General features: G+C 36.0%; 1 long non-coding RNA gene across 1 annotated transcript; it reads right to left on the reverse strand.

Annotated features, from left to right (window-relative positions):
* Nucleotides 1–11,847: 11,847 nt before the first annotated feature.
* LOC143234585 (uncharacterized) lies at nucleotides 11,848–21,623 on the reverse strand. The gene is made up of 2 exons (XR_013018722.1): nucleotides 21,434–21,623; nucleotides 11,848–12,898 (listed from the first exon to the last, which is right to left on the reverse strand). It is a non-coding gene; the product is annotated as an uncharacterized LOC143234585 (long non-coding RNA).
* Between the last annotated feature and the right edge of the window lie 1,892 nt (nucleotides 21,624–23,515).

A 23,515-nucleotide genomic window follows, 5' to 3' on the forward strand; every position in this document is an offset into this window, starting at 1 on the left:
AACCACCGCCAACTCTTGGGCTACTCTTTTACCAACGAATAGTGGGATTGACCGTCAAATTATAAAGCCCCCACGCATGTTTAGTGCGACCGGGATTCGAACCCGCAACCCTCGGATTACGAGTCTAACGTCTTAACCCACTTGACCATGCCAGGCCGGGAGTAATGGATGATGACTAGCTGTCATCTTTTTAATCTTAAACTGCTCATTTCTAGAGGGCTTGTCCCAGGTAGGCCTCGAGTAGCAACAGTTACAACAGAAATGGCGCAGATAGCCTCGCTGCTTTGTGCCATAAAACACTAAATCCATCAAATCAATACAACAGAAAGTGTTCGTACCCCTGCGTCGTCGGTAGTTTTTTTCCGACAAAAGTAATGAAAGTACAGTATATTATAAATATTATACTAACACACATCTACATAAGTTTTTATGTAAATTTAACAACAAATAAACTGTTTATAAACAAATAACCAAACATAGGAGGGGAGAAAGTGTTCGTGCGTCTACTTTAATGGTCAGTTGTGTAGCCTTTCAGATGAATTACTTGACACAATCTCTCCTCATAGCCCTCCATGATTGTTTGACAGTACTCAACTGGTAGTTTCTTCCATTCTTCTTTACAGAAGGCCTCCAACTCTTGCAAGTTTATCGGATGACGCTGATGAGCCCTGGTCTTCAACTCATGCCAAACGTTTTCAATTTGGTTGAGACCGGGTGACTGGGATGGCCACTTCAGAACGCTTATATGGTTCCTCTACAACCAGGATTGCACATATTTCGATGTGTGCTTAGGGTCATTGTCGTGCTGTAAGATCCAACGACGCCCAAGCCGCAAGTTCCGAGCATCATTCTTGATATAAGTGCCTAATATATCAACGTACTCTTCTTTTTTCATGATTCCGTTAACGCAGTGAAGGCTGCCTACACCAGAAGAACAGAAGGAACCCCATAGCATGATCGAACCACCTACGTGTTTAACTGTAGGGACGGTGTTCTATGGAAGATTTCATTCCCCCTTCTTACGGAAAATATAGTGAACATCATTGTGATCGAAAAGCTCGATTTTAGTCTCGTCTGACCAAAGAATACTCTTCCAATAGGTAAAGGGTTTATCTACATGCTTTCTTGCATACCTCAATCGTGTTTTTAAATGAACAGGCTTTTGTTTGTTTGTTTGTTTGTTTGGAAATTTCGCACAAAGCTACTCGAGGGCTATCTGTGCTAGCCGTCCCTAATTTAGCAGTGTAAGACTAAAGGGAAGGCAGCTAGTCATCACCACCCACCGCCAACTCTTGGGCTACTCTTTACCAACGAATAGTAGGATTGACCGTCACATTATACACCCCCACGGCTGGGAGGGCGAGCGTGTTTAGCGCGACGCGGGCGCGAACCCGCGACCCTCGGATTACGAATCGCACGCCTTACGCGCTAGGCCATGTCGGGCCAACAGGCTTTAAATATGGAATTCCACAATGACGGCATGCTTTGAACCCAGAAGAGTGTAACATGTTCGTAACTGTAGAGGTGTTTACTTCAACCCCAGTTTCCCTTACCAGTTTCTGTATGTCATAACATGTCAAACAAGGGTTCCTACTAACTTCTCTGAGAACTTTCCTCTTGGTTCTCTCTGGAATTTTTGTGGGGCGTCCAGAACGAGGGAGGTTAGCAGTTGATCCTGTAAGTTTAAACTTGGCAATTACACTTTGAACAGTAGATTTTGGCACATTAAGTTGTGTAATAATACCAGAAAGAGACACACGAAACTTGCATTTTACAATAATTCGGGTTTTTAAATCACTGGACAGTTGTTTCCTGTTCGCCATGATGACCAAGCAGATAATGACGGAGACGACGCTAATTGCCGGAAGTACATTTTTTTGCTGGCCAAATTCCAATAATTATGAACCCAGTGTCTAGTTCTGGAATGGTACAATGTAGTTTATTCACCAAACTAAACAAAACTTTTACGGGAATATCAGTTTTTTCACACGTTCTGAACTGTACGAACACTTTCTGCTCCTCCTATTTTTGGTTGTTTGTTTATAAACAGTATAATTGTCGTTTAATTTACATAAAAATTTATGTAGATGTGTGTTAGTATAATATTTAAAATGTAACATATTAACAGCCTAATCGTGATACCTTTTAAGTTATGAGCAAAAACCCACTCGGGACGCACGGGTACGAACACTTTCTGTCATAACTGTAGGTTAAATTGTGTTTTTAGATGATCAATTTCGGAGTGCCCTTTTATAGAAGGATGGATTGTATTTCATCTTCACCTGGAGATTTGTTTTTTGTATTTTTCAATACTTCAACAACTCCATGTAAGGATATTTCTTTCTTTTGGTTTGCGTCTTCGTAGTTTGTTACGTGTTTGTCTCAGATATACTTGTTGGGAGCATTAGTTCAAATTGTTCTTTATTGTTTAGTATATAGTTTGTGACTTTGTTGTAGAAATATATATTCATATCTGGATCAGTATGTGTTTTAAATGTATCTTGTAGTTGGGCTTTGAAAGCTTCGGATTTCGCCCCCCGTTTGTGTAGCGGGCAGTCTACAGATTTACAACGCTAAAATCAGGGGTTCGATTCCCTCGGTGGGCTCAGCAGATAGCCCACTGTGGCTTTGCTTTAAGAAAACACGAACACACACGAGCTTCGGCTTTTTCTTTATTTGTGTGTGCTATTGTATTATTGTTTTCAAGTGCAGTATATTTCTTTACGTCTGAATTGTCATGGGTGAGTCGTTTAAGGTGTGTCCAGATTTTCTCGGGTCAGTTTTATCATTTAGTTTTGAGCAGAAATTATCCAATTTATCTTGTTTTTGTTGTTTTATTTGCGCTCTGATGTGATTTCTTATATTGTTTATTTGCGTTTTAGTTTCTCTGTCTCTTGTTATCATGAACTGTCTCCTCAGTTGTCTTCGTTTTTTGATTAGGGTAATTATTTGGGTGTTTGGTTTCCATGTGTTATTTGTTGTTTTATGGTGTTGTTTTGGCATTGTTTTATTAGCTGCTTTCTGAAGGCACTCCGTCATTGTTTGACAGAAGATTTCCAACTGAAAATGGGTTTTTTACTTCTTTTATGACGTTACGAGGTAATAGATTGTCGAATTCATGTTTATAGTTTTGCCAATTTGTTTTATTATAATCAAATTTATCTTTTCTGTAGGTTGTATTTTTATGGGGGGCGAGATCAAAGACCCAATATATAACAATGCTAATCGCTCTCTCTCTTGTATGGGTATTTGGGTTTAGATGTTTATCTACCCAGGAGGGTCAGGTTTCGTTAACCTCTTCTCCCTTCCATTAAATTTTGGTTTTACTGTCAAGTGTATTTATATATTGTACACGAAGACCAGACTTATTTGTCATTTAATTTTATGTAGATGTGTGTTGGTATAATATTTATAATATATTATAAGTCTATTAGCCTAATCGTGACACTTTTTAAGTTATGAACAAAAAACTACTCGGGATGTAGGGGTACGAACACTTTCTGTCGTGACTGTTGCTTTGAGTGAAATTTAACACCACAAAAGTTTCAAATGGTTCTGCTAATTCTGTTAGAAACGTGCTTAAAGCATATTATTTGTGCTCATATAGTTTTAAATATTATAACCGTATTTGGTTTTGAAAGGTAAAGTAACGAGAAATATCCGAGTTATGATATAATTACTAAGTTTTTAAAACTATGACATTCAGTGCTTAAGATGTCAGAATGTGTGAGAACGAAACCACTCACTCGAAAAATTATCTCAAACAAGCTGACTGAAACTTGTTAATTAACAACTAAACACAACTGAGATAAAAAATAATGAACTTCTTACTTCCATTTCGAGCATCAAAGGTTGAACAACTGTCAGTTAATTTTGGCGGAACCATCGTGTAAACAGTTCATGATAGATGTGGACATTTAATAAGCTTGGCTTCTACCTTAAATATGTTTATGTGAGAAATACTCTATGAATTACAGAAAGCGTAGATTAGTATTCTCTGATTACAACTGTATGTCCATTTTTACGCATGTTCATTAACAATATAGGTTTTAATATTTAAACTTCATTTGTTATTCCGAGACTTCATGGTTCTGTGATAATTATTATGTTTCTAATGGTTACGTAATAGTGACCATGACGACGGCATGGATTGTACATTGTTCTCTAATAATTCCTGGAAGAGATGAACCATATTTCTGTGATTGTGGCTTGGTTCAACCATGGTTCCTGGCATAGATGAACCATATTTCTGTGATTGTGGCTTGGTTCAACCATGGTTCCTGGCATAGATGAACAACATTTCTGTGATCGTGACTTGGCTCAACCATGGTTCTATGGAAGTGACTTGACTAATCCATAGTTATGTAATAGTGATCTGTGTGAAGGTTTCTTTCCTCTAGAGTATCACTACAAAATTGAGGAGGGCTAAAGTAGAATAGATCTTGAGTAGCTCTGTAAGAAATTCAACAACAAACTTATTCACAGCCCTCTGATAGTGAAAGGGCGAGCATGTTTAGTAGGACGGGGATTCGAACCCGCGACCGGAGGAGTATTTACTTAGCTAATCCATTGTTCTGAGGGGTAGTGACATGGCTGGTCCATGGTTCTGAGGTGTAGTGACATGACTGATCCATGGTTCTCATGGATAGTGAAATGGCTGGTCCATGGTTTCGAGGGGTAGTGAAATGGCTGGTCCATGGTTTTCATGGATAGTGACAGGTTGTACCTCTCACATCGTCTGTATTGTTTTAGCTGCTGGTTATTTACACGTATAAATTAACATAAGTTTTAGTTAGATGGATCTCATTATGTTTGTTTTTGGAATTTCGCACAAAGCTGTACAAGAACTATCTGAACTAGATGTCCCTAATTTAGCAGTGTAAGACTAGAGGGAAAGCAACTAGTAATCACTACCCACCGCCAACTCTTTGGCTACTCTTTTGCCAATGAATAGTGGGATGGAACGTCACATTATAACACCCCACGACGGAAAAGACGAACAAGTTTAGTATGAAGGGGATTCGAACCCTCGACCCTCAGGTTACGAGTCGAGAGTCCTAACCTCCTGACCACGCCGAGCCAACGTCGTTGCGACGTTTTGACCCGACCATCAGGTACAACATATTTATTTTCAACATTAGACATTAACCACTTTTAAAAATTAAAATTAAAAATAAACTAATAATAATTATGACTTTAAAAGATTAGTTCCATATTAAATTTGCAAGTTTGAAGCTTTTCCCAAAGCCAGAGTTCTGACTGGGTTTTGGGTTTAAAATAACATCTTATTGTATATAAAACCGAAACTCTTCTTCTCTCCAGTGATTTCCTTTCATTCAAATCCATAACTTTAGTTAATTATTTATCTGAAAACGTTTCCTCTGTTAGAACAAAACAGAACTTCAAGAAAAACATCATCACAATCGGAGCCGCCGTTGTTGAAGAGAAAGTCCGTAGAGATTAGCGGAAGTAAAAAGGTTCCAGCTTCTCCATGTTTTTTGAGACTGCGAACTTAAGTTGCTCGATTTCCGGGTCGCTCCAAACAGTTTCAAAAGCTGCTGTTGATGTAGACTCAAACAAAACAAGTTATAAAAAGTTTCGGTTAAACCTCGTGCAAGCGTTAAATACAATATAAAACGGCAACGTTTTGGTGGAAAAGTGAGATTTTGAATTAGATAGTGAGCTAAAGTTCACTCATCACGTGCAGGAACCGTAACCTGCTTTGTCTTTCTCGGTGCTCGTAATAGAAAATAATAGTACTTTTATTTTTTATAAGAAGCCTAGAAAATAAATTAGAGACGTTTTATTATTAAAACTAACTGAACGATAAAACAAAACTTAATGTCATTCTGTTTCAAACGAAATTGTTAGCTATTGTCACGAGTAAGTTATGTTTCAATAACGTGTAGTGGTGGCTACACATTTCTACGTTATATAATCAATATATTGCTATGCCAATACTCTAATCGTTTTGAACAGATATATATTATACAATTAATATTTATTATACTATACATTCTCTGCTCTGTTCTATCTCGTGTTGTTCTTTGTCGCTTTGCAGTTTTCTCTTCTTTAAAAATAAACAACATTTCTAAGATGACACGTATCTCTAACATTTATTGCTTCAGATTACAGATTCACTCTTCTAGTCTGTCCATACACTCTGCTCTACCGTTTTCCTTTTGTACTTGATACGTCATGACATGTGATGCGAAGTTCTGGCTTTTCAAATTAAAACGCGAAATGAAAATGTAGTCGTGAACTGTCGTGTATAAACACGAAATGTTAGAAGCAGTGTTTACCCAAGTTGTCGCAAACTTTCTTTGCTCCAGGATGTGTTGCTCACGTCAAAACTACTCAATGCGACCTTCCTGCTCACTGGTATAAAAATCAAAAACACGGCTACGGAAAATTTTATAGTGGATCGTTTTGCATCAGCTCCGATGCTCGCAGATTTTTCACTTAGTTTACTTTGAAAGCTGTCATTTTCTATTAGAAATTTCAAATACGACAAAAATTGTTGAGACACTTGTTACATAAAAGCCACAAGACACAAGTATGTAGGTTCGGTCTTGCCATTAGACTGACCACTATGAGTTACTCCTCTCAAGGTCGTATAGTTAAATTTAGTAAATTAGTTTACGAGAAGAGTACACAACAATTTCTGTCTGGAATACCACGAAATTGAACCACCAGCAGTAAATAAAGCGATAACAAATTAAAAAACTGTCTTTTGAGAACAAACTTTTCGTTTTTAAATGTCTGGATTATTGGATTATTTCATCACTAGAAGCAGAATAAGAAACTAAATAAGACATCGCTTCAACTAAACTGATACAAGTTTCGTCGCTTCAACTAAACTGATACAAGTTTCGTCGCTTCAACTAAACTGATACAAGTTTCGTCGTTACAACTAAACTGATACAAGTTTCGTCGTTACAACTAAACTGATATAAGTTTCGTCGTTACAACTAAACTGATACAAGTTTCGTCGCTTCAACTAAACTGATATAAGTTTCGTCGTTACAACTAAACTGATACAAGTTTCGTCGCTTCAACTAAACTGATACAAGTTTCGTCGTTACAACTAAACTGATATAAGTTTCGTCGTTACAACTAAACTGATACAAGTTTCGTCGCTTCAACTAAACTGATATAAGTTTCGTCGTTACAACTAAACTGATACAAGTTTCGTCGCTTCAACTAAACTGATACAAGTTTCGTCGTTACAACTAAACTGATACAAGTTTCGTCGCTTCAACTAAACTGATATAAGTTTCGTCGTTACAACTAAACTGATACAAGTTTCGTCGCTTCAACTAAACTGATATAAGTTTCGTCGTTACAACTAAACTGATACAAGTTTCGTCGCTTCAACTAAACTGATACAAGTTTCGTCGTTACAACTAAACTGATACAAGTTTCGTCGTTACAGCTAAACTGATACAAGTTTCGTCGCTTCAACTAAACTGATACGAGTTTCGTCGTTACAACTAAACTGATACGAGTTTCGTCGTTACAACTAAACTGACGTAAGTTTTCCTTCCTTATGTTGCCTCTAATTTTTAAGCGTTTTAGCACCAACCTACATAAGGACTATACGAGCATTATGGTCTATAAGTTAAAGGTGTTATATTAGAATGAAAACGACTGGTCAACAAAAACCGAAGCCAATCATTGGGCTACTCTGTCCGAATGGTGAGATATCATCCTCAGAGCTACAATTCCAACGTGTTTTTTGTGGTAAGAGAACTCAAACTTCGAGCAATCTGACTCACAGTCCACACACGATCCTTATTCAGGACGTTACACACACATACACTATACGGACAAAATTAAGTGGACACCTGACCATATGTACTTGTTGAATATCTCATTCCAAACCCGTTAACATTAATATGGAGTTATTCCCCTTTGCTTCTATAACAGCCTCCACTTTTCTGGGAAGGCTTTTCACTAGATTTTGGTACATGGCTGCGGGAATTCGCTCCTACTCAGCCACAAGAGCATTAGTGAGGCCGGGCACTGATGTTGGGCGTGAAGGACTGGCTCGCAGTCGGCGTTTACAATTCATCCCAAAGGTGTTCGATGGGGTTGAGGTAAGGGCTCTGTACAGTTCAGTCAAGTTCTTCCACAACAACGTCGGCAAACCATGTCTTTATGGGCCTCGATTTGTGCACGGGGACATTGTCATGTTGAAACAAAAAAGGGTTTTCCCCAAACTGTTGTCACAAAGTTGGAAGCACACAATTCTCTAGAATATCATTGTATGCTGTAGCATTACAGTTTCCATTCACTAGAACTAAAGCATATGGTGATCTTGTGTGTGGCTGCTCGGCCATAGAAACCCATTTCATGAAACTCCTGACGAACAGTTCTTGTGCTGACGTTGCTCCCAGTTTGGAACTCGGAGTGTTGCAACTGTGGACAGACGATTTTTACGCGCTTCAGCTCTTGGCGGTCCTGTTCTGTGAGCTTGTGCGGCCTACCGTTTCGTGGCTGAGCTGTTGTTGCTACAAGACGTTTCCACTTCACAATAACAGCACTTACAGTTGACCGGGGAAGCTTTAGCAGAGCAGAAACTTGACAAACTGACTTGTTGGAAAGGTAGCATCTTATTACAGTGCCATGTTGAAAGTCACTGAGCTCTTCAGTTCGACCCATTCTACTGTCAATGTTTGTTTATGAAGATTACATGGCTGTATGGTTGATTTTATACACCTGTTAGTAATGGGTGTAGCTGAAATACCCGAACTCATTAATTATAAAGGGTGTCCACATACTTCTGGACATGTAGTGTGTATATATATATATATAAACATCCAACTCATTAATTATAAAGGGTGTCCACATACTTCTGGACATGTAGTGTGTATATATATATATAAACATCCAACTCATTAATTATAAAGGGTGTCCACATACTTCTGGACATGTAGTGTGTATATATATATATAAACATCCAACTCATTAATTATAAAGGGTGTCCACATACTTCTGGACATGTAGTGTGTATATATATATAAACATCCAACTCATTAATTATAAAGGGTGTCCACATACTTCTGGACATGTAGTGTGTGTATATATATATATATATAAACATCCAACTCATTAATTATACTCATTAAGCGCAAAGGTACAAAACGGACTGTACCAACAGTCGGTATCGAAACCTGAGTTGTAGCGGTATAAACCCTCAACTGGATAGCAAAGTAGGAGGTAATTTTAAGAAACAAACATTACTGTAAGTCGGACAGTTGAAATGTCACAGGTCCAGTTCTATTTCTCCACCTGTTTGTCCTTCTACGTACTAACCTATCTTCCTAACAAACTTTTCAAAACATACAGATATACATGAATATGTCATTGTCAATGGCGAATAATTTTAATAAGTCTATTTAACAACAACACTATGGTAGACAACAATTGTTTCTCCAAGGCAACAACACAGCGCCTTCTACATTTCAAATTTGGTTCCAAAATCACGGTAGTAACTTCAAAGTCATACACATTGACCAGTCCAATTACCATATCTCCCTCCGATTGGTCATCTTTAACATGACGTTTTGTTTTATTAATGATACAAATATATCCTTCAGAACCCTGTAGAACCTGTAGTTCACTGAGTCCATGCTATTATAGCAGCAAAAACTGGTTCTCTATAAGGTGTGGGCTCATAATAAAGTAACTATCACCAAGTTTTCTCAACTGACTTCAAGGAAGTTGACTGATGATTTCTAATGGCCATTTTGAGCTGATAGTGATAATTTATCCGGGCTGTCTAGTCTGATAACTTATCTGTAATCTTCTCACTACTAATCTAACAAATAGTGATGATTTATCCGGGTTGTCTAGTCTGATAACTTATCTGTAATCTTCTCACTACTAATCTAACAAACAGTGATAATTTATCCGGGTTGTCTAGCCTGATAACTTATCTGTAATCTTCTCACTTCTAATCTAACAAATAGTGATAATTTATCCGGGCTGAGATGGCTTGTTAACTTATCTGTAATCTTCTCACTACTAATCTAGATAAAGATAATATTTCTCCACTTATGTTTATTTAAATTGATTAACTTTAAAACAGCTTCATTCTGATAGGCACTCTTTACACCAGTAGTGATTTTTGTGCAACATATAAAGGCACTTTCTTTCCAAGACGATTAGAACATAAAACCCATGGCGAACCAGCTGTACCAATGATTGAGTATGCTACATGTAATTTGTCATTAATTATTTGTATAGCGACGCATTAGACTTGGGGTATTTTTGAAACTATATTATTAGCTTATCTTAATATTACATATATTACCATGAATTAACCTGTTCATAGTTCAGAAGAACTAGCTAACTAGGAAACTGGTAGTCTTGGTACCAGATCAGGCCTAGCGACCATGAATGACATCAATGAGAGAAGGCCGCACAAAGCTGCACGTGTTATTTACATTATCAGTTTCCAAATTTTGAATTGATACGTTAATTGGTAAGCAGATAATGAATTCCACTCACTACCAGACTGAATAATGGGATTTGACGATCACTCTTATAACGCATTCAGCGCAAAACGCGTGGGCGACATTTTTTAGGTACGGGACGCAAACCATGTAACTTCGCGTTCAAAACTGATTAGAACAAAACGTCATTGACTAAGTTATATATAAAATAAACCAAACTAGAAAAAGAAACAACTGAAAATATCAACTTTAAAGATTGTAAAAAAAACACCAAAGACGCGAAGCCAAGAAAATGTTACGTCACAATATTTACCGAGACATAAGAACCAGCTGGCAATATTGATTGCTAGACGCAGTTTTCTAAATAAATTCTTTATTGTATCCGATTGCTAACAGAACAGAGTTTGAATATAAGTACACGTTTTGGTACAAAGAAGAAGGCGTAGCTATGCCTTTTTCTTTGTCAGAAAACATAAAGATGCCGACAAATAGAAAAACATTCTATCAACACTGCAAGCAAGATGTTTTTTTTATTCGAAAGCTTGGAATACTTACGAATGCAATTTCAATTGGAATTAAAATTTCCAACTGATTGGAACGCAAATATAATACGTCTTTTTTTTCCTAAGTTGAGAATCAAAGTGCGAGTTTGTGGGTATGCTATTACGTGCATCAAAATCTTATAAACAGAAGTCGTAACCGCCTCGTGCCAGTGTTCCATTAATTTTATCTGACATATTTCTAGCCTGTTTGCAAGTTACGAACTAAATACGCAGCCTGTCATATCAATTTAAACATAAGGTGGTTTTCCTCCTTCATGTTTAATGCTGACTAATTCGTGAAGACCAGAAACCAATTAAAGTAAAAATATATCTCTCAGGCTATTTTCAGGTCGAAACGTTGTTGTCCGCTTTATTAGTAAAAGTATTAATACCCATATCAGCACTACTGAGATAGACGAATGCTGACTAAGTAATACCTTCCGAACAAACAAACAAATATTTCCACTGGTAGGACAGCGATAAGTTTACGGTTTTGCAACATTAAAATCCAAGGCTTGATACCCGTGATGGACAAAGCAGATAGCCCAACGTGACTGTTTTTTAAAACAAAACAAACACAGACAAAACTAATTTCTACTGAAACAAATCGCTGTGAGGGGTCTTGTTGAAATTTGTCTTTTTATCTCTAGAAACGCATATTAATTAGTTACTGAGACATTACTAGCATAAAACACCCTAGTTAACTGCAAGTTTTCTGACTCCTAAGATAATACTTACTGGTTTTATTTAAAAAAAAAGACTGTTACCGATTATTACCAATATTCACTGTACGTTTATGTTTGTTCTTCTTCGTTAATGATAGGAAATGTTCTGGCAGGTAAAGATATATATAACTCTGGAATATTTATTGCGATTGTCTCACATATTTACACAAACACACACACACATATATATATATAGATATCAGTTATTTGTTAAAATATATCAACTAGTAACAGTTACAAACTACCTAATCGTTAAGAAATGGAACGTATGCAAGTCTGTGTGAGCAACACTTGACAGCATTCCAATATTATTCACACGTGTTTACGTGTGTGTTGAACATGGGTTAAATCGTATTTACCCTATATTATTTTACCTGTATTATCTGAAGAACGAACTTACTTTTTTTCACGAATACAAATGAATATAACTAAAATAAATATGAATTTACGTGACGTCAACGTTGTCTTACCTACACTTTACAACATAAAATCTGTTATAGAAGTTACTTAGGGCCAGATAATTGTCTTCAATATATATATATTTACATCAAAATAACATCTTAACAGTCTTAAACTCTGTCGCACTCCACAAAATGTCAATTAAAACCTCCTCGTAATTATTGTCACGTTGTTTGGATCTTACGGTGATCATTGTTAGTATTATTATAAACTAATTACCCGTTACCAATTGTTACCAACATTCAATGCTGATTTTTTCCCTCATTTATTGGTGTGAAGTTCACTGACCCTTTCAAAAGCGCCCTCTATTGTTCAACCATACAAAGTTATTTGAAGAAATGGTAAACAAATATGATGCATTCCCTTACGTCAGCATCAAATGGAATGTTTTTTAGTAAACAAAGCTCAGTCGAACAGTGATGACAGAGACAAGTATATAAGAAATCGTGCTAAATAAAAACTGACCTTCCAGATTTTTTTAAAAAGTGCTTACTACACAATAAACATAATTGTGAAGTACTTTTACCAAAAGAACATATACAACAAATATATATTTATACACACATATAAGCTAAATCATGACGTCAATATATACTGGATGTTGTCAGTTTGTTAGTTCATCGCTGACATCGAGGAAAGCTAGATCTCTGTGCTTGAATTGTGTCTGGAGTACCAGCTGTCGAACCTTGAACCTCGAGAAAACCGTGTTCCACTGAAATAAAAACAGAACTGATGAGGATGAACCACAGACACCCGACATCAAATCGCTCTCTCAATGTAAGGTAAAGAAGACTGCAACCATAACATGGAAACTGTCAAGCCAAACTTAAAAGTACTTGTAACACTCTGACCTGTTGAACCGCGCATGGCTTAAAGGTTAACTCTGTGGGCTGCGAATCGAAACAGTCCAAAAGGTCGAGAAATCATGAAATAATGGTTAGTTTGGGGAGCTATTGACCAGAAAGTCCAGCGTTCGATACGGGTAAGACTCTGGATTTTCGATCCGCAACCCGCAAAGTTAACTGTTAGACCATGCCTTGTTCAATTGGTCAAAGTTCGTGACGTAATACTGCTGAACACAGTCTGAACTTTTATAGATATGAACCATTTATATAATGAACTGTTAAATCTGGTTATTCGGTCCTAAGGACATAATCACACATGGGTGTAACAGTCCCTCTGGAACATAATCACACATGGGTGTAACTGTTTACACATGATGTATTATTTAGATTTATTTATTATTTAGATTGAATAAGACGCTATAATGTTGTACTACTGTTCCTAATTTCCATGCTGTGATTTAGATTTATTTATTATTTAGATTGAATAAGACGCTATAATGTTGTACTACTGTTCCTAATTTCCATGCTGTGATTTAGATTTATTTATTATTTAGATTGAATAAGACGCTATAATGTTGTACTACTGTTCCTAATTTCCATGCTGTGGGTGCGTCATAAGAGTAACAGTGAATCCCTTAGCGTGAATGGCGGGTTGTAAGTTTATTGTCTCTGCTCTGAAGCAAGAAGTATTTTAATGTATCACATCACATGGATTCAAACCCAGCTCTGTAGCCCAAAGTCCTCGCACAAGACCAATAATGCCTTAAACAGTCGATTATACAATGTGTACCAAATAAACTTACAGGAACAAAAAAAAAGTTCACAACTACATTAACTATAGCACAACTACATTAACTATACTATTTTCCATCGTTTGACTTTATGAGATAACATTAAAAATATGAGACGATAAATTGGTATTACATAATTTAAGACTTTTGTACAATCAACACTGCACAGCAATTATTTTGAAAAGTGTTTGCTGATTGTGACAGGTACCTGGTGGGTATGCATAAATATGGTTTTGGTTTTGCTTCATCACGTAGGAACTCTGAGAAACAGACAGTTAACTGTTTACCGGCAATAACGTATTTAATTGCATTTATGTTTCTAATACGCTATTAAGTTCAACATAATTGTTTTGCTCCTGATTTTCGTTTGTACTCAATGTCCGGTGCATCACGTTGCAGTGTCCAACAGTAGTCAGCAAGCATTGACGGATTCCAGTTGCCCTGATATCGTTTTGCCATTGAAGCAAAACTGAAGATTTCGATTAAACGGTACGTGATGGGTAAATCTGGATGTGATTTTCGTGATCAGCAGCCAAACATCTATAAGGAACACCCATCAGTGTTCAAGAAGCAAAAACTTTGTTGTACAAATTATAATTAGAGCAGATTAGATTTGGTGAAAATGTATTGAAAGCCAGGGCGTCAGGATGAGACAAATTCCCCACCAATTATTTGCCCAGTAACGTTTTTCAAAAGTTTATGAATATTTTTGTTAGTTTCTACCTAAGGGTCAAGAATTAGCACTATTTGATTACTGTAAGCACAGCAGTGGCACTGTTCTTACCTTTTGTTAATTTGTGTGTTATGTGCGTTCATTGTAGGAAAAATATTATAAGGCAATGAACTTACACTATGAGATGATACACAATTAAAAAGTCTAGAGGCAAATTACTGCTGACCAATGGCAATGCGTCAAAACAAGAAAACTGTTTATGGTACGTACTAATAATCAACAGTCACATCTTTGTTCCTGATTAAACACTTAACTGTTTATGGTACGTACTAATAAACAACAGTCACATCTTTGTTCCTGTTTACACACTTAACTGTTTATGGTACGTACTAATAAACAACAGTCACATCTTTGTTCCTGTTTATACACTTAACTGTTTATGGTACGTACTAATAAACAACAGTCACATTATTGTTCCTGTTTACACACTTAACTGTTTATGGTACGTACTAATAAACAACAGTCATATCTTTGTTACTGTTTACACACTTAACTGTTTATGGTACGTACTAATAAACAACAGTCATACCTTGTATCCTGTTTATACACTTAACTGTTTATGGTACGTACTAACAAACAACAGTCACATCTTTGTTCCTGTTTACACACTTAACTGTTTATGGTACGTACTAATAAACAACAGTCATATCTTTGTTCCTGTTTACACACTTAACTGTTTATGGTACGTACTAATAAACAACAGTCACATCTTTGTTCCTGTTTACATACTTAACTGTTTATGATACGTACTAATAAACAACAGTCACATCTTTGTTCCTGTTTATACACTTAAGTGTTTATGGTACGTACTAATAAACAACAGTCATATCTTTGTTCCTGTTTACACACTTTGTAAGTTCATTATTATTTCTTCGGCATAATAAACAGAAGACATAAGTGAAAAGTTCAGAAATGTAATATTTGAGTCAACTAGGTCAAACTTCTGTTAATAACAGTCATTAAAAGAACTTTAGTATAAACACACCCCTCACAACATTGTTATCACTAAACACACCCCTCACAACATTGTTATCGCTAAACACACTCATCACAACATTGTTATCGCTAAACACACTCATCACAACATTGTTATCACTAAACACACCCCTCACAACATTGTTATCACTAAACACATCCCCTCACAACATTGTTATCGCTAAACACACTCATCACAACATTGTTATCGCTAAACACACCCCTCACAACATTGTTATCGCTAAACACACCCCTCACAACACTGTTATCGCTAAACACACCCCCACAACATTGTTATCACTAAACACACCCCTCACAACGTTGTTGTTATCATTAAACACACCCTCACAACATTGTTATCGCTAAACACACCCCTCACGGCGTTGTTGTCGCTAAACACACCCCTCACAACGTTGTTTGTCATTAAACACACCTCACAACGTTGTTGTCACTAAACACACCCTTCACAACATTGTTATCGCCAAACACACCCTGACAACGTTGTTATCACTAAACACACCCCTCATAGCATTGTTATCGCTAAACACACCCCTCACAACATTGTTATCGCTAAACACACCCCTCACAACATTGTTATCGCTAAACACACCTCACAACGTTGTTATCACTAAACACACCCTTCACAACATTGTTATCGCTAAACACACCCCTCACAACATTGTTATCGCTAAACACACCCCTCACAACATTGTTATCACTAAACACACCCCTCACAACATTGTTATCACTAAACACACCCCTCACAACATTTAAACCACTTACAAAAGTTGTATTAGATAAGGATTATTTTTTACTTTGATAAAATGTTATTACGGATCTCTGTCCCACTAATCTAGTTTGTCTCCAGCACTAATGAAAGTACGAGGTAATATTCTGTTTACCCGGGTGCTGTGAGGGGTTCTACCAGCTGATCCATGAGGCACCATGACTTATTCTAAATTTTTAAATATTCCATATATTATCCCCATACACACACACATACACCGTTTACTTGAAAATGTTTTCTACGAATGATGTATTCATACTGGATAATTTGACCTGAAGAAGTCTATACAGTTAGACGTAACCTACGAATTGGGTTCAATGGTAATTTGAAATATCATTAGAATACTGCAAGGTTACACAAAGGTTATAGAAAAGGTCAAAGGTAATTTCGAATTTCTGATAACTGAAAATAAAAAATACATTTCTTAAAGGGAGAAAATCTGGTTCGTTTTGTATTTAATATAATTCAACCCTTCCTTCCCTTGTTTATGGTTTGTTTTGTTTTGAATTTCGTGCAAAACTACACGAGGGCTACCTCCGCTAGTCGTCCCTAATCTAGTAGTGTAAGACTAGATGAAAGGCAGCTATTCATCAGCACCCACCGCCAACTCTTCGGCTACTCTCTCATTTGTAATTGTTTACTTCTTGCCAAGCACAGTTACACCTAGAAATATCGAAACCCGAGTTTTTACCTTACAAGCCTTCATATATTTTGCAGAACCACTGGATGAGTGGAAAGACCTGCCCAATAACAATATGATGGTATAAAATCCACAGGTATACATTTGATACAGTTTAAAAGACGTAAAGGATTTAAGGATCTTTATTAACTTGGAATCCCAACTGTGACAACCACACCAAACATATTCGCCCTTTCAGCCATGGGGGCGTTATAAGGTGACGATCATTCCCACTATTAATTGGTAAAATGCAGTCCAAGAGTTCGCGATGGGTGGTGATAACTAGATGCCTTCCCACGAGTCTTATACTGCTAAATTAGGGACGGCTAGCGCAGATAGCAGTCGTGCAACTTTGCGCGAAATTCAAAAAAACAAAGCACACACACCAGAAACGTTATAAATAATTCAGTCGTTCCAAGATGATTAAAGTTTCATATCTTAATAACTGTCGGATTTATCAGGCTAAAGTTTCATATCTTAATAACTGTCGGATTTATCAGGCTAAAGTTTCTTATCTTAATAACTGTCGGATTTATCAGGCTAAAGTTTCATATCTTAATAACTGTCGGATTTATCAGGCTAAAGTTGCATATCTTAATAATTGTCGGATTTATCAGGCTAAAGTTTCTTATCTGAATAACTGTCGGATTTATCAGGCTAAAGTTTCTTATCATAATAACTGTCGGATTTATCAAGCTAAAGTTTCATATCTTAATAACTGTCGGATTTATCAGGCTAAAGTTTCATATCTTAATAACTGTGGGATTTATCAGGCTAAAGTTTCATATCTTAATAACTGTGGGATTTATCAGGCTAAAGTTTCTTATATGAATAACTGTCGGATTTATCAGGCTAAAGTTTCTTATCTTAATAACTGTCGGATTTATCAGGCTAAAGTTTCTTATCTTAATAACTGTCGGATTTATCAGGCTAAAGTTTCATATCTTAATAACTGTGGGATTTATCAGGCTAGAATTTCTTATCTGAATAACTGTCGGATTTATCAGGCTAAAGTTTCTTATCTGAATAACTGTCGGATTTATCAGGCTAAAGTTTCTTATCTTAATAACTGTCGGATTTATCAGGCTAGTTTCATATCTTAATAACTGTCGGATTTATAAGGCTAAAGTTTCTTATCTTAATAACTGTCGGATTTATCAGGCTAAAGTTTCATATCTTAATAACTGTCGGATTTATCAGGCTAAAGTTGCATATCTTAATAATTGTCGGATTTATCAGGCTAAAGTTTCTTATATGAATAACTGTCGGATTTATCAGGCTAAAGTTTCTTATCTTAATAACTGTCGGATTTATCAGGCTAAAGTTTCATATCTTAATAACTGTCGGATTTATCAGGCTAAAGTTTCTTATCTTAATAAATGTCGGATTTATCAGGCTAGTTTCATATCTTAATAACTGTCGGATTTATCAGGCTAAAGTTTCTTATCTTAATAACTGTCGGATTTATCAGGCTAAAGTTTCATATCTTAATAACTGTCGGATTTATCAGGCTAAAGTTTCTTATCTGAATAACTGTCGGATTTATCAGGCTAAAGTTTCTTATCTGAATAACTGTCGGATTTATCAGGCTAAAGTTTCTTATCTTAATAACTGTCGGATTTATCAGGCTAAAGTTTCATATCTTAATAACTGTCGGATTTATCAGGCTAAAGTTTCTTATCTGAATAACTGTCGGATTTATCAGGCTAGTTTCATATCTTAATAACTGTCGGATTTATCAGGCTAAAGTTTCTTATCTTAATAACTGTCGGATTTATCAGGCTAGTTTCATATCTTAATAACTGTCGGATTTATAAGGCTAAAGTTTCTTATCTTAATAACTGTCGGATTTATCAGGCTAAAGTTGCATATCTTAATAATTGTCGGATTTATCAGGCTAAAGTTTCTTATATGAATAACTGTCGGATTTATCAGGCTAAAGTTTCTTATCTTAATAACTGTCGGTTTATCAGGCTAAAGTTTCATATCTTAATAACTGTCGGATTTATCAGGCTAAAGTTTCTTATCTGAATAACTGTCGGATTTATCAGGCTAGTTTCATATCTTAATAACTGTCGGATTTATCAGGCTAAAGTTTCTTATCTTAATAACTGTCGGATTTATCAGGCTAGTTTCATATCTTAATAACTGTCGGATTTATAAGGCTAAAGTTTCTTATCTTAATAACTGTCGGATTTATCAGGCTAAAGTTGCATATCTTAATAATTGTCGGATTTATCAGGCTAAAGTTTCTTATATGAATAACTGTCGGATTTATCAGGCTAAAGTTTCTTATATGAATAACTGTCGGATTTATCAGGCTAAAGTTTCATATCTTAATAACTGTCGGATTTATCAGGCTAAAGTTTCTTATCTGAATAACTGTCGGATTTATCAGGCTAAAGTTTCTTATCTTAATAACTGTCAGTTTATCAGGCTAAAGTTTCTTATCTTAATAACTGTCGGATTTATCAGGCTAGTTTCATATCTTAATAACTGTCAGTTTATAAGGCTAAAGTTTCTTATCTTAATAACTGTCGGATTTATCAGGCTAAAGTTGCATATCTTAATAATTGTCGGATTTATCAGGCTAAAGTTTCTTATATGAATAACTGTCGGATTTATCAGGCTAAAGTTTCTTATCTTAATAACTGTCGGATTTATCAGGCTAAAGTTTCATATCTTAATAACTGTCGGATTTATCAGGCTAAAGTTTCTTATCTGAATAACTGTCGGATTTATCAGGCTAGTTTCATATCTTAATAACTGTCGGATTTATCAGGCTAAAGTTTCTTATCTTAATAACTGTCGGATTTATCAGGCTAGTTTCATATCTTAATAACTGTCGGATTTATAAGGCTAAAGTTTCTTATCTTAATAACTGTCGGATTTATCAGGCTAAAGTTGCATATCTTAATAATTGTCGGATTTATCAGGCTAAAGTTTCTTATATGAATAACTGTCGGTTTATCAGGCTAAAGTTTCTTATCTTAATAACTGTCGGATTTATCAGGCTAAAGTTTCATATCTTAATAACTGTCGGTTTATCAGGCTAAAGTTTCTTATCTGAATAACTGTCGGATTTATCAGGCTAGTTTCATATCTTAATAACTGTCGGATTTATCAGGCTAAAGTTTCTTATCTTAATAACTGTCAGTTTATCAGGCTAAAGTTTCATATCTTAATAACTGTCGGATTTATCAGGCTAAAGTTTCTTATCTGAATAACTGTCGGATTTATCAGGCTAAAGTTTCTTATCTGAATAACTGTCGGATTTATCAGGCTAAAGTTTCTTATCTTAATAACTGTCGGATTTATCAGGCTAAAGTTTCATATCTTAATAACTGTCGGATTTATCAGGCTAAAGTTTCTTATCTGAATAACTGTCGGATTTATCAGGCTAGTTTCATATCTTAATAACTGTCGGATTTATCAGGCTAAAGTTTCTTATCTTAATAACTGTCGGATTTATCAGGCTAAAGTTTCATATCTTAATAACTGTCGGATTTATCAGGCTAAAGTTTCATATCTTAATAACTGTGGGATTTATCAGGCTAAAGTTTCTTATCTGAATAACTGTCGGATTTATCAGGCTAAAGTTTCTTATCTGAATAACTGTCGGATTTATCAGGCTAAAGTTTCTTATCTGAATAACTGTGGGATTTATCAGGCTAAAGTTTCTTATCTGAATAACTGTCGGATTTATCAGGCTAAAGTTTCTTATCGGAATAACTGTCGGATTTATCAGGCTAAAGTTTCTTATCTGAATAACTGTCGGATTTATCAGGCTAAAGTTTCTTATCTGAATAACTGTGGGATTTATCAGGCTAAAGTTTCTTATCTGAATAACTGTCGGATTTATCAGGCTAAAGTTTCTTATCTGAATAACTGTCGGATTTATCAGGCTAAAGTTTCTTATCTTAATAACTGTCGGACTTATCAGGCTGATTTTGTTCAACAATATCGTTAAATATTGTACTTAAAACTAATGAGAAAACACCAAAACATGCTGTTTTTTATTTTAAATGACGTAAGCACCCAAGACCAGCTGGCTCCAAAACGAGTTTTTTTATTCATAATCATGACGTAATATGCCAATAATTAATTTCATTATTTTTGTTTTATAGACCATAATCAGTCGGACTGTATATAGATAGAAAATATTTACACGGAAGCAGTTCATGTTTATTTAGATTAATGGAGTTTACTATCAGTTGGGAAATTATTATTTGTTTATTTATTTCAATATTTTCTGGTTGTAAGTGCAATTATATTTCCGTACCAGTCACTCTTCAGACAAGTTGTAAGACGCTTAAGTACAACATCCAATTATTATATAAGTAATTACAGAAGGCAGAAAAAGACAGAATATTTTTTTCAAGAAGTCTATATTTGACTAGGCTTAACAAAAAATACAAAATTAAGAGGAATACTTACAAAGAGTCGATTTCATCTTTCTGATTTTCCCATTGGTAGCTTCTCTTGATAAACCCGTCAAATTTAGGGCTTTTAGATCGAGTAGGCGATGAAGCGCCATCTGGTGGTACATGTTGTCGGGAATTTTTATTGCCCTTCAGGATGGAATTTTGGTCCACGTGGCTGTAAATAAATTCCCTGGAAATGAAAATAAGTGACGTAAGATCAAGTTCTGCGAGTTTTATGTGACAGGAACCATGAAGAACCATAAGGAAGCCACGAGCCACACGTTAGTTTCATTTATTTATTTATTGTTGATTTGAAGGCGTTTTGTATTTACTGTAAGGAAGGTTTATACAGTGTATAAGTAACGTCAAGTATAAGTGGCCATCATCCAGTTCTTTATGTTACACAGACACACAACAGCAGATATAACAAATACATTTATTTATTTATTGTTGATTTGAAGGTGTTTTGTATTTACTATAAGGAAGGTTTATACAGTGGATAAGTAACGTGAAGTGGCCATCATCCAGTTCTTTATGTTACAGACACACAACAACAGATATAACAAATACATTTAGCATTTCAAAATTGTTTACTTTCAAAGTCTAAAATCACAGAAAGTCCAGCTTAACCAACACTTTCATCAACATGTGTTGGTGTCTAATATTAGGTTACGATAACTCCACTTCTTGTCACTAACACTGAACACAAGTTAACCAAACAGAGGTAAGTTGGACCTATATCACAGTAGGAAGTATCAGTCTGTGTTTTCTTATAGCAAAGCCACATCGGGCTATCTGCTGAGCTCACCGAGAGGAAAAGAACCCCTAATTTTAGCGTTGTAAATCCGAAGACATACAGCTGTATTAGCGGGGAGCGAGTATCAGTCACGTTGTTGGTGTGAACGTACTTTATATTTAGTACGAAAACAACCGATACAATGGATAGGTGGAGTGAATAAAATTGTTCACTATTCAGTGGACCTCCGTAAAATAGACTTAGAAATTAAACAATCTTTTGTTTTATTGTGCATCATTTTGGTTTAATCATACACTGCTGGCCAAAATCTTAAGACCAATGAACACAAAGAAAAACATGCATTTTGCGTTGTTAGACTCAACCACTTATTTGAGTAGAGCTTTGAAAGATGAAAATAAGAAAAGGGAAAATAAAAAAACAAAAACGTTTTTAACATTTAATAGGGAAAATGTAAGCACAATGAAATTAGCCTAAATACTAGCTGGTAAAAAGTTTAAGACCACACTGAAACGAAGAGTTAATCGGTAAACACGTAACGAAATTTAGTCATTTATATTCAAGCATTAGCATTGTCAACATCTCCCACTGACATCTCCTGTGCTACATTGGGTAAAAAGTTGACAGAGTTTGAACGTGGCAGAATTGTTGAGCTGCAAAAGCAAGGACTCTATCAGCGTTGTCCGATCACCAGCCGATCGTCGAACCAGATTAAGGCCCTTACAAACGCAGAATACAGCTCAAGAACAATAAGACGGCGTTTACAGGAGAAAGGCTTTAAAAACCGTAAACGTCTTCAAAGGTCACGCCTCCTTCCACACCACGAAACAGCTCGGTTAAACTTAGCTAAAAAGCACCAAACATGGGACGTAGAAAAGTGGAGTACGGTTTGGTTCTCTGATGAGAAAAACATTTAACCTGGATGGTCCAGATGGCTTCCAACATTGCTGGCACGATAAGGATATCCCACAGGAGACATTTTTTACAGGACACAGTGGAGGAGGTTCCATAATGATCTGGGATGCTTTCTCTTTCCATGGAACAGCAGCTGGCTACATTGGCATGTTGGAGAGAGCATCCTTATTGACTGAAGGTCCTCACTTGTGTGGAAATGACTGGATCTTTCAGCAGGACAACGCTGCAATCCACAATGCCCTTCGGACAAAGGACTTTTTCATGGCGAATAACATGATTCTTTTGAACCATCCAGCGTATTCTTCCGAACTGAACCCCATTGAAAATGTTTGGGGGTAGATGGCAAGGGAAGTCTATACAAGTGGACGACAATTCCAAATAGTGCATGATCTTCGTGAAGCCATCTTCACCACTTGGAATAACATT

Source organism: Tachypleus tridentatus, chromosome 12 (genome assembly GCF_004210375.1).
Source record: "Tachypleus tridentatus isolate NWPU-2018 chromosome 12, ASM421037v1, whole genome shotgun sequence".
In the NCBI taxonomy this organism is placed as follows: Eukaryota; Metazoa; Arthropoda; class Merostomata; order Xiphosura; family Limulidae; genus Tachypleus; species Tachypleus tridentatus.